Here is a 12249-nt window from a genome sequence, read left to right on the forward strand (position 1 = left end):
CTAGGAACCCATGGGATCTCAAAAACTGCCAACAGAAGGCCAGAGAAACCCTCCGTTTGTACATCCAGCGCTTCTCCTGATAGTGCAATAAGCTGCCTAACGTCGCTGACGCTGATGTTATAGGAGCTTTCCTATCTAGGACCACCTGTGAGTCCCTGATTCACAAGCTAGGACATAAAGGCCCACGAACCACCAAGGAGCTCCTCGACATCGCCACCAGCCACACCTCGAGTGAGGAGGTGGTCGAAGCAATCTTTGGCCACCTCAAAGGCAAGGTGAAGCGGGATGAGGATGCCGGCGAAGGCGTCTCCAATCGTTCCATCAAGAAGAAGAATAAGCAGCGGCATGAGGGCTTGCTCGTGGCCGCTGCCGACCGCAAGAGGGGCCGAAAGCCCACGGAGGGTACCCCAGACCACTTTGAGAAGCTGCTCAAAGGGCCATACCCAAACCATTCCTTCCCCATCAAGCATCTATACAAGGACTGTGGCCTCATGAAGTAGTTCTTGTCCGAAGGCTTCAACAAGGGAGGGCATGGGAAGGACCCCAAGCCGACCATGGATGATGCTGAGGGGAGGGATGGTGGCTTTCTAATGCTGGATGGTTGCCTCATGATCTTCAGAGGGTCGACAGCCTACTACTCCAAGCACCGCCAGAAGCTCATGCGCCACGAGGTCTATACGGCCGAATCGGCCGTGCCTGTCTTCCTCCGGTGGTCGGAGTCTGCCATAACCTTTGATCAGACTGACCACTCGGAGAGCATCCCACAACTAGGGAGATATCCGCTCGTGGTCGACCTGATCATCGGCATGAAATGGCTCACTAAGGTATTGATGGACGGAGGCTGTAATACCCCGGTGTTATGCCAGCATTTAGGCACTGCAAATCATGCATATGATGCATCATCAAGCATCCTAATCATACATGCCTAATCATGTAAATAATAACTGAAACCCTGCTTCGAAATATATGAAACATGCTCGCGAAACATGAATGTTGCATACACTTGTTTGGAGTTGTTTTTGCCCAAGTTATGCTTGCTAGGTTAGTAAAATATGTTTGGCTATGATTGTAAATCATCTAGAATTATTTAGCGTATTTTTTGGAGGAAAGTTTGTATTCAAATTATTGCCAAATTTTGCTTTAAAAATAATTCTCCAAAATTAGGGTTTTGAGTTAAAATTGACTTTAATTTTATAATTCAAAATCTAGCAAGAATTGGACTTTGGTCATAAAAGCAAAGTTGTAGTGGATTAAATTCTAAGCAACTTTTATTTTTGGTCCATTTTCAAAAGAAGTCATTTTCTTGCTCAAAAGGGTATTTGAAAACTGCTATTTGAAATTTCCTTGAAATAGAAAATTGAAAAATGCTTTTCTCCTTTCGCGGGCAGTCACCTCCTTTCTCGGCCCACGGCCGAAGCCGGCCTGGCCTGCCAGCACGGCCGCCGCTCGCCCACCCCGCGTCTGGCCTAGCCCACCTCACGCGCACGGCCTGCCCCAGCGCTGCGCCACGCCGTTCCCGCGCGTCGCGTCCCAACCACGCCAGAGCGCGACCGCCGCGTGGCAACCATGCGCCGGCGACGCCCGCCGTGCGGCAGCCATGGCCTGTCATGCCCTCCATGCGCGCGCCTTCTTCTGCCCGACCATGCTACCTCCTCCTCATTCCTCCTCCCGCTCTCTCAGATGAAGCGCCAGCAGCTCCCGCGCGCGCCACGAGCTCGCCACCGACGCCGCCGCTACCCCGCCGGCGGCATACCCCCTCCCATGCCTCCATTCCTCGATTCTCGCCGCCTGAAGCTCCGCCTAGCCTCCCTGCCTCGCTTGTGCTCACTTGCGGCCACCATCGTCGAGGTAAGGACCGAGCTTGGCCACCTCCTTCCTCTCCGACGAGCGCGCTGCCGCGGCCGTGTGGTTCGTCACGCCACCGAGCCACCTCCACCCTCCCAGCCGATGCGGCTAAGCATGGTGTGCACGCTGGCACCACCTGCGCCACTGGAAGGGCTCACCGCCGATGAGCACCGGCCGGTGGAGCCCCTCCCCTGCTCTCGGGTCGCTGACCCACAGGGCCCAGCCGCAATGGCGTGGCTCCTCTGCCCGGCCGAGCTGGGCCAGGCTGGCTTGGGCCGAAGCCCCGAGCCAGGCCGCCGCCCTCCCCTTCGCTCGGTCTACGCAGGCCAAATGTGGCCGTGGGCCAGTTGTTTTTCACGGGCCGGCCCGGTAGTAATAGGAAAATTTCGTTTTCAGTTTTCTTTTATTATTTGGAAAGAGAAATGCTTTGGAAAATGTTTGTATACTCAAATTTGCTCCAAATCTATTGAAACAAATTTTGCTAGGTTCCTTGTCACCAGATCTACATGATAAAAATATTGCATGTCATTTTTGAGATACTTTTCTGTAGAGCTTTAATTAATTCTTGATATTGCTGATATCTTGTAAAATGGTTAGTAAATTCTATATGTATCAGAAAAATATGATTCCATGTTTGTTACTCTTCTTGTGTAATGTACTTCCTAGGAAAAATATGTGTCATGCATGTACTGTAGAAAAATTATGAGGTGTAGTTCAAGTGCCTTTAATGGCTGATTTTTGTTATTTTTGCTAGAGAGCAAAATTTGTATAAAACATGCATGTGATAATTTTTGTACAGTGATTATTTGTTGTGTAGAACATAGGAAAAATATTTCATCTGTTGTTTGACACTTTTCATAGTACAATGTATTTTCATGTTCATAATCATGCCATAGCTTGTTATTTTTGTGTAGGCTAATCCACTCATTCAAATACCATAAAAATCTGATGGTAGACTACTTAGGGTAGTACTGTTAATGGAGATGGGGATCCCAATCTTCCGTCAGGTGATGATAACTATCATTGTGGTGGAGAATGACACACCGATCTTTCCATCCATATGTGGATCATCAAAAACGAAGTCCGGATGCGTCCTGGGCGACCAGTTTAAGGCAGACTGGTCTTGGAGGCCGAGGCAGACTCGAATTCATGTTGGACTGGGCCTCCGGCTTGTGTTGGACGTCCTTGCTGGTCATCATCACCTCCTCCATGTCCTCTTAGTCTCTCTTGACCCTCTCCAATGTTCCTAAGCAAGATAACATCATTAGGTAGTAGTCTATTCTTAAAAGTATGAAAAGGATCGCTTAAGAACGAGCTCACCTATAAATTGAGTTGACGCATTCGAGCCCAGGTCATTGGACCTTGCATGATGGTTGGAGGATCAGCTGGTACATCCAAAGGAGTGATGTCCTCATCATCCTCCCCCTCTTGAATTGGAGTCGTCCTCGACTCAAGCTCATCTTCTTCTCCCAAATAAGGTTTCAAATCTGCAATGTTAAATGTGGGACTAACCCCGAACTCAGGTGGCAACTCAAGTTTGTATGCATTATCATTTATTTTCTCAATAATCTTATAAGGACTAGCTGCTCTTGGCATTAATTTAGACTTACGTAGCTCAGGAAATCTATCTTTTCTTAAATGTAACCAAACCAAATCACCCGGTTCAAGTTTAATCTCTTTTCTACCTTTACTACCAGCAATTCTATACTTTTCATTCATGCTTTCAATATTTGCTTTAGTTGTTTCATTCAACTTACGAATAAAATCAGCACGCTCTCTAGCATCACTATGTATTCTCTTAGTGGTAGGTAAAGGCAAAAGATCAATAGGAGCACGGGGGTTAAAACCATACACTACCTGAAAAGGACTTACCTTGGTGGTGGAATGTTCCACCCTGTTATATGCAAACTCCACATGCGGCAAACACTCTTCCCACATCTTCAAATTGCGCTTCAAAATGGCTCTCAACATGGTGGACAATGTTCGATTCACAACCTCAGTTTGCCCATCAGTTTGGGGATGACATGTTGTAGAAAACAGCAGCTTTGTCTCCAATTTATTCCACAACGTGCGCCAAAAATGACTCAAGAATTTTGCATCACGATCTGAAACAATAGTAGAAGGCATACCATGCAAGCGAACAATTTTTTGAAAGAAAAGGTCAGCAATATGAACAGCATTGTCGCTCTTATGACAAGGAATAAAATGTGCCATCTTAGAAAAACGATCAACCACCACAAAAATACTATCCCTTCCCCTCTTAGTCCTTGGCAATCCTAACACAAAATCCATAGATATATCTGCCCAAGGAGTAGAAGGAACAGGAAGAGGCATATACAAACCATGTGGGTTCAATCGCGACTTAGCTTTTTGACATGTGGCACACCGAGCCACATACTGCTCCACATCACGCCTCATCCTAGGCCAAAAGAAGTGTGTGGACAGCACCTCCTCTATCTTCTTGGCACCAAAATGTCCCATCAATCCGCCTCCATGTGCCTCCTACAACAACAATAGACGAACGGAACCAACTTGAATGCATAGGCGGTTAGCTCTAAACAAAAACCCATCGCTGATCATAAACTTATTCCATGTGCGTCCCTCTCTACAATTAAGCAACACATCCTTAAAATCAGAATCAAGCGCATATTGTTCTTTAATGGATTGAAGACCAAAAATCTGGCAATCAAGTTGAGACAGCAATGTATATCTTCTAGACAAAGCATCAGCAATCACATTATCCTTCCCTTTCTTGTGTTTGATAATATAAGGAAAAGACTCAATAAATTCAACCCATTTAGCATACCTACGATTCAGATTATTTTGAGAGCGAAGATACTTAAGCGATTCATGATCAGAATGAATAACAAATTCTTTAGGCCATAAATAATGACGCCACGTCTCTAAAGAACGGACAAGTGCATACAATTCTTTATCATACGTGGAATAATTAAGAACAGGACCATGTAATTTTTCACTAAAATAAGCAACATATTTACCATCTTGCATCAAAACACCACCAATGCCAAGTCCACTAGCATCACATTCTAGCTCAAAAGTCTTACCAAAATTTGGAAGTTGCAGCAATGGTGCGTGTGTAAGCTTGTCCTTCAAAGTGTCAAAGGACTCCTCATGTGTCTCTCCCCAATGAAACACCACTCCTTTCTTCGTCAACTCATATAATGTGGCAGCAATGGTGCTGAAATCTTTGATGAAGCGGCGGTAGAATCCTACAAGACCAAGAAAACTCCTCACCTGTGTGATGGTTTGGGGAACCGGCCAGCTCTTTATGGCTTCAATTTTCATCTCGTCCACCTCAATTCCCTGTGGAGTTACAACATAGCCAAGAAAAGAAACTCGATCCGTGCAAAAGATGCACTTCTCAAGGCTACCAAATAAACGTGCATCACGTAAGGCATTAAAAACAGCACGTAAGTGATCCATATGTTCATCAAAAGACTTACTGTAAATCAATATATCATCAAAGTAAACTACCACAAAATGACCAATAAAAACTCTTAAAACCTCATTCATTAAGCGCATGAAAGTGCTAGGTGCATTTGTCAAACCAAAAGGCATAACTAACCACTCATACAACCCGAATTTGGTTTTAAATGCAGTTTTTCATTCATCTCCAAGTTTCATTCTAATCTGGTGGTAGCCATTTCGCAAGTCAATCTTAGTGAAAATTATAGAACCACACAACTCATCAAGCATGTCGTCTAGCCTAGGAATAGGATGACGATACCGAATAGTAATATTATTGATGGCTCTACAATCAACACACATACGCCAACTTCCATCTTTCTTAGGAACCAAAAGTATAGGAATGGCACAAGGACTAAGGCTTTCACGTACATACCCGTGGTCCAAAAGGTCTTGGACTTGCCGCTGAATTTCCTTAGTCTCCTCAGGATTGGTTCGATATGCAGCTCGGTTGGGCAAGGTCGCTCCCGGAATCAAATTGATTTGATGCTCTATCCCTCTCATAGGTGACAGCCCCGGGGGTATCTCAGCTGGAAAAATGTCCTCATACTCCTACAAAAGGTTAGTGATAGTAGGAGGTACCAAGCTAACAATATCATCAAGTGAAAACATAGCTCGTTTGCATACCAAAGCACAGCAAATATCATCATCAGAAATTTCAGCAAAGTCACATTTTATTGCAAGCATAACACCACCCTTCAATTTAATCCCCTCAGCCTTAGAAATAGATGTAGACTTATCCTTTTTAGGTGGAAAAATAGAATTAGCAACTTGCTGATTTTTAGATTGAACATCATTCAAACTAGCAGCACGTTCTCTATCAGCTTGTATAATTTGAGCAGGGGTCAAAGGTACCAAAGTAATTTTCTTTCCTTTATGCACAAAAGTGTATTTATTACTTCTACCATGGTGTGTAGCATCATTATCATGTTCCCAAGGACGACCCAATAAAAGTGAACAAGCTTGCATAGGTACCACATCACAATCAACAGAATCAGCATAAGAACCAATGGAAAATGAAACTCTGCAAGTTTGTGTTACATTTGCTTTACCAGAATCATTTAGCCACTGAATATGATATGGACATGGGTGGAGGCGTGTGGTCAAGCTAAGCTTCTTGACCAAATCAGAACTCACCAAATTGTTGTAGCTACCTCCATCAATAATGACACGTGCTCGACGGTCGCTGATGATGAAGAAAATCTAGAACAAGTTATGGCGTTGTAGCTTCTCAGGTTGCTGGATTTGTGAGCTGAGCACCCGCTGTACAATAATGCTCCTATAGGACACCATGGCCTCGTCACTAAGGACTTCGCCATCCTCCTCATCTGCATCTTGGTCTTCTTCATCCTCAATGTTAGAGGTGCTGATGTAACCATCTTCTGTAGCAATATATGCCCACTGACTTGGGCAGTCCTTCTGCACATGGCCAATGCCATGGCAGCGGTGGCACTAAATACCCGAAGTGCGTCCCGTTGATGCAACGGATGAGGAACTCTTGGTAGGCACCTGCAAAGAATTTTTACCTGAATCTGAAGGTCGTGCGGGAGGTGTCTTAGGTGTAGTGGAAACTCCAGAGGCTATTGGTCGCTTGCTCGCTGGTGGAGGCATCCGAAAAGTGGTTGGCTTGGTCAGCCCCGAAGATGGTGCCGAGCATGGCGTGTATGTGCTGGTGCTGACCTTGCTCTTGCCCTGTTGTTCACGCCCCTGCAATTCCTTTTCTGCAAGTATTACAAACTGAAACAACTGGTTGACAGTGTTAAATTCTTTATAATCAACAATATCCTGAATGTCACGCCTCAAACCAGAATAAAAATGACAAATGGCATCTTCGTTTCCCTCTATAACACTACAGCGCATCAATCCCTTTTGGAGCTCACCATAGTAATCCTGTACAGATTTATCTCCTTGTTCTAAACGCATCAATTTCTTACGCAAGTCTCTATGATAAGAAGGAGGAACAAAATGATCACGCATAGCTACCTTAAGTTCTTCCCATGTACTAGGTAAAGCATCCTGTGCAGCTAGCCTATTCCACCAAATAATGGCAAAATCCTTAAACTCACTAGTAGCTTGTCTAACTCTATGCTGCTCAGGTACAAGGTGGGCACTAAACTTTTGTTCTACCGTCATCTCCCAATCAAGATATCCCTCAGCATCATAATGACCCGAAAAAGATGGTATTGTGAACTTAATCTTAGCATAAGGATCATCGGGCACACGGTGATTATTACCTTGACGGTGGTGGTGGTGGACACCACCCATACCTGTCGTGTTGCGGCGAAGACGTTGCTGTAATCTCTCTTGTCGGATAGCTGCTTGACCTATGTTTCCAGCGGCATCATGCACTGTGTCTTGACCATCGGTGTTGCTGCCGAAAACGTCGTTGTTGCTCGCCACAAAGGTTTCCAACTCAGTAACCTTGTCGGTTAGCGTGGAAATTCGCTTGTCCAATCTCTCCATGCTATTGCCAATGTTGAGTTCAATGAGTGCGTTAGTGACGGCCTTCCTGACGGCCTCATTCGTCCTTTTTTGGGCATCCTCTACAATAGCTTGTAGTTGCTCTTGGCTGACACACTCGCTGAAACCCTTAAGATTGTTATCTGCAGTCTGTTCACCTCCTGCCATTAAAAACAAAAAAACAGGAACAAACAGGTGAAAGTTATCCCTACCAAATGACTACGTGGTTGTAGTGGTGTCACTTTTCACAGCAAGTGGAAGCGTCTTACCAAGCTCTTACCAAGTTCTTACCAACGTAAGCAGTGGGCGGTACAACCGGTGGCTGGTTCGTGATACCCGTGAGGTAGTGGTACCGAGATTGCAAGGCCCTTTGTCTGTACTGATCTAAAGAATTTGTGGAGCTTGGAAGGCAAACAAAGAGTAATATGTATATCTGGCACACAAGTCAGTAACAGAAAGTAATGCTGAATTATAGTCCAAAGTACCTGTTCTCGTTGCTGGTCTAAAGTGTTGCAAGTACCAGGTTGTGACAAAAGTATGGTGGATAGCAAGGTGATAGGTATGAGAAAAACAAGTATGGTGGATGGAAACAGCAACACAAACAAGGAACCAGACAGCACACGCAAACACAGCTCACTTTGGGCTTCTCTATGTGCTCCTCTAGATATTGTTCCTCTTTTGCCCCTCTCTTTTTTTCTATTTTTTGGGCTATCGTTGTTTTTTGGGAAATTTTGACTTTTTTATTTTATTTTTTTGATATTTTTCCTTTACTAAGGAGCACAAAAGCAGTAACCACAGAAAATATGAGCTCAAACAAGTGTAAGACGTGACCTGTGGAATTTTCAGAAAACTGGATGAAAATTGACAAAAACCTTGTGACCACGAAACGAGGATCTTGTGACCACTTTTTGGCCAATCTAAAAATTCTGAACCCTAGCAAAGCTAGGGATGGACGGATCCAAAATTATTTTCTGATCGATTTGCATATATGGAACGTCGAAAACGGAGTTCATATGCGAAAACTAAACCAGTTTTAAGAATTGGCTCTGAATTAGAGGACAAAACGGGAACAATGTGTGCAAAATTGGTCACAACAGCCAAGATTTGATGGAAACGATGGGGGAAAACACACGAACTGGACTCTAACACGACCTAACTAGCAACAAGACCTCGACCAGGACACAAACTCAACACGACGGACTCTGAAACTGAAATATGCAAAGGCTATGGCGCGGAAGGTTCTAGGATAGGAAAAACGAGTATGGCACTGGACTATGGGACGAATAGGAAACACTCAAACTAGGGAATAACAAGTGAACCTGACGGTATACCTTAGCTCTGATTACCACTTAATGGAGACAGGGATCCCGATCTTCCGTCAGGTGATGATAACTATCGTTGTGGCGGAGAATGGCACACCGATCCGGCTTCAGATCGAAAGATCGAACCCTACAATCTTAGCACCACAACTCCTCTGGTTATCAACCAAGTCTCGGACTAGGTTGACCTCGCCAAGAAGGCTAATCCCTGCCTGCGCAATGAAGAACATAAGCAAGAACAAGAAAGATCGCAACCAAATTGCAAATGTATGATTAATCTCACGAGTTGGGGTCTCACAAATCGAAGAACGGCGAAACTGTTTCTTGACAGAATAATCTAAGTAAAACCCAAACCCTAATGGAGGGGCGGCGGCTGTTTATGAAGACTCTAGGGTCGTGCAAGACCCCTGGACGCGCCCCTAATGGGCCCAAACTCGATACATGGTCCAACGGACCAAAAGACGGTGTCGCAGCACCCTGGCAGATTTTGGATGCTGACTTGTTTTGACGATTCCTGTTGATTCCGAACAGATTTTGATGTGAAACCACTTGGATTGGCTTCCTTATCAAATTAGCTTTCCATCCATATGTGGATTATCGAAAACGGAGTCCGGATGCGTCCTGGGCAACCAGTTTAAGGCAGACTAGTCCTGGAGGCCGAGGCAGACTCGAATTCGTGTTGGACTGGGCCTCCGGCTTGTGTTGGACGTCCTTGCTGGTCATCATCACCTCCTCCACGTCCTCTTAGTCCCTCTTGACCCTCTCCAATGTTCCTAAGCAAGATAACATCATTAGGTAGTAGTCTATTCTCAAAAGTATGAAAAGGATCGCTTAAGAACGAGCTCACCTGTAAATTGAGTTGACGCATTCGAGCCCGGGTCATTGGACCTTGCATGACGGTTGGAGGATCAGCTGGTACATGCAAAGGAGTGAAGTCCTCATCAACTGTGCTATGGAAATTTTCTAAGATTTTTCTAAGCAATAAAAATAGATGTTTCTATTCAAACCTATTATTAATTAGGATTTAATCAAGTGTTGCTTTATGTGTGATTAAGAAATTAGTGAAGCTTTGGTGTATCTTTGAAGCATTTAATGAGATGTGTTGACTTAGCATATTAGTAGTAGAAGAGAATGCAGTAGATGACATGTACTTGTAGTATATGTTTTTGGATGTTGTTGACTACCTTGCATTCAAGCATATCCATTGTATTCATTTCATCCGATACACTTTTTGCATAAGCACTTACGCACATGCATCATATAGGATCGCAAACCAAGAACCCAGTCGTCATACCCGAGGAGCCCAAGGAGCAGCTCGAGGTGCAGCCACAGGAAGTGCCCAAAGCCGACAAGGAGGACGTTGAGGAACTTCCGAAGTGCCCCGATCACCGCCCGAGCTCCTTCGAGAGAGGCAAGCCCCAGAGCATTTTCTCCCTGGTTTGCAATTATTAATTAAATGCTTTACTTTAAAGGATGCATTACGTTCAGGAGTTGTTTGCAACCGTTGCTGCATTATACCTTGCCTACCTTTGTTATACTATATCCTTGTTACCCTGCTATCCACAGTCGAGTCAATGCTTAGCTGGCTTAGACCGGTAGAAGTCGGGTAATTTCCTGTCACCTACGAGCTATAGGAGGTTACCTGGATCTGCTTGGATGACTATGAAGTCATGGTATAACTAAGTGTTAAATGAAGTTGAGACCGGACGGAGACTTACAGAGTTTTGAATTGTAGTGCTTTCCGTCTGTGTCGATTAAGGACCGACCGTTGTTGGGCCTCGAGTCATGTTGAACGCATGCCTTACATTTAGCTGGCCAAATAAAGTACCTTTCAACCACGAAGCTGGGAGATTATTCGGGCTAAGTAGATTGCCCGCAGTGCACTATGCCGGAGCAGGTGTGGTAGGACACGGGGGCGAGATGATAAGACCAAAGTGCAGTTGGTCGGCCCCCAGGTACATGTGGTTCCTGGCAAACTCGAGATTCCTGGATAGTTGACTCGGTGACCGATACCTCACTTTAGCGGGTGAGTGAGGTTTGTGTAAGGAATAAATCACCAGCTGGTTAGGAATCGATTTGAATCACCATCGCTCCTGGATAGTGAGCACTTGACTTGAGTTACTTCATCGTAGTAATGTTAATGGAACACTTGGATAGTTATAATGAATATGACATTATGGAAGTTGATTAATGATCATGGGTTATCATTATTGCTTAATCACATGTTTGCTCTAGTATAGGTGCAAATCTAGTCGACAGGTTATAATTAATTAACTTGATAATAATGCTTTTAGAAAGGTTCTTGAAATGCTAAAAATGCTTCTTTTTGCAAATGAGTCAGCTACCCTACTATAAAGCCCTTCATAATCCTTGGTGTCATTTATTTTCGGTTATGTCAGGTAAGTCTAGCTGAGTACCTTCTCGTACTCAGGATTTTATTCCCACTTGTTGCAGATGGGCAGATGTATTATGGCTACTGTATCAACTGCCTTTATCCTGCGATGGGTGATGCTTAGGACCATGGGCATGGTCATTCCTTATGTTTCGTCTGATGCTTTTGTTGGAGATGATCATTAGCTGGCACTGTATTTGAACTCCGTGTGAGTGTGTGTGGTTTTGAACAAATGGCTTCCGCTACTTCTATTTGAACTCGTTTTGTAATAACTATGTTTAAACTATGATGTATCTGTGATGCGAACTTTTATGTAACATATGATGGTGACCGCTAAACTTATTATGATCTTGGCTGGTATGTGAGTTGGTTTGAAATCCTTCATGATTTCATGGACTACCGGGTTATACGGGCTTAAGTTTGCTAAATCGTCTGCTCTGGCGGATGATTTTCTTACTTAATTTTGTATAATTGGTCAGTTCTGTTACAGAGGCAGTGGCCTCAACATTATGTACGCTAAAATACTTGACGCCATGGGCATCGACCGATTGTGCGTCTGACCGACCAGAGTGCCTTTCCACAACATCATGCCTGGAAAGCAGGCCGTGCCACTTGGGCAGATTGATCTGCCCATCACCTTTGGGGATCCATCCAATTATAGGACGGAGACTCTCACCTTCGAGGTGGTCTGCTTCCGTGGAACCTACCATGCCATCCTAGGACGTCCATGCTACATGAATTTCATAG

The sequence above is a fragment of the Miscanthus floridulus genome, chromosome 8 (assembly GCF_019320115.1).
Source record: "Miscanthus floridulus cultivar M001 chromosome 8, ASM1932011v1, whole genome shotgun sequence".
Lineage (NCBI taxonomy): Eukaryota > Viridiplantae > Streptophyta > Magnoliopsida > Poales > Poaceae > Miscanthus > Miscanthus floridulus.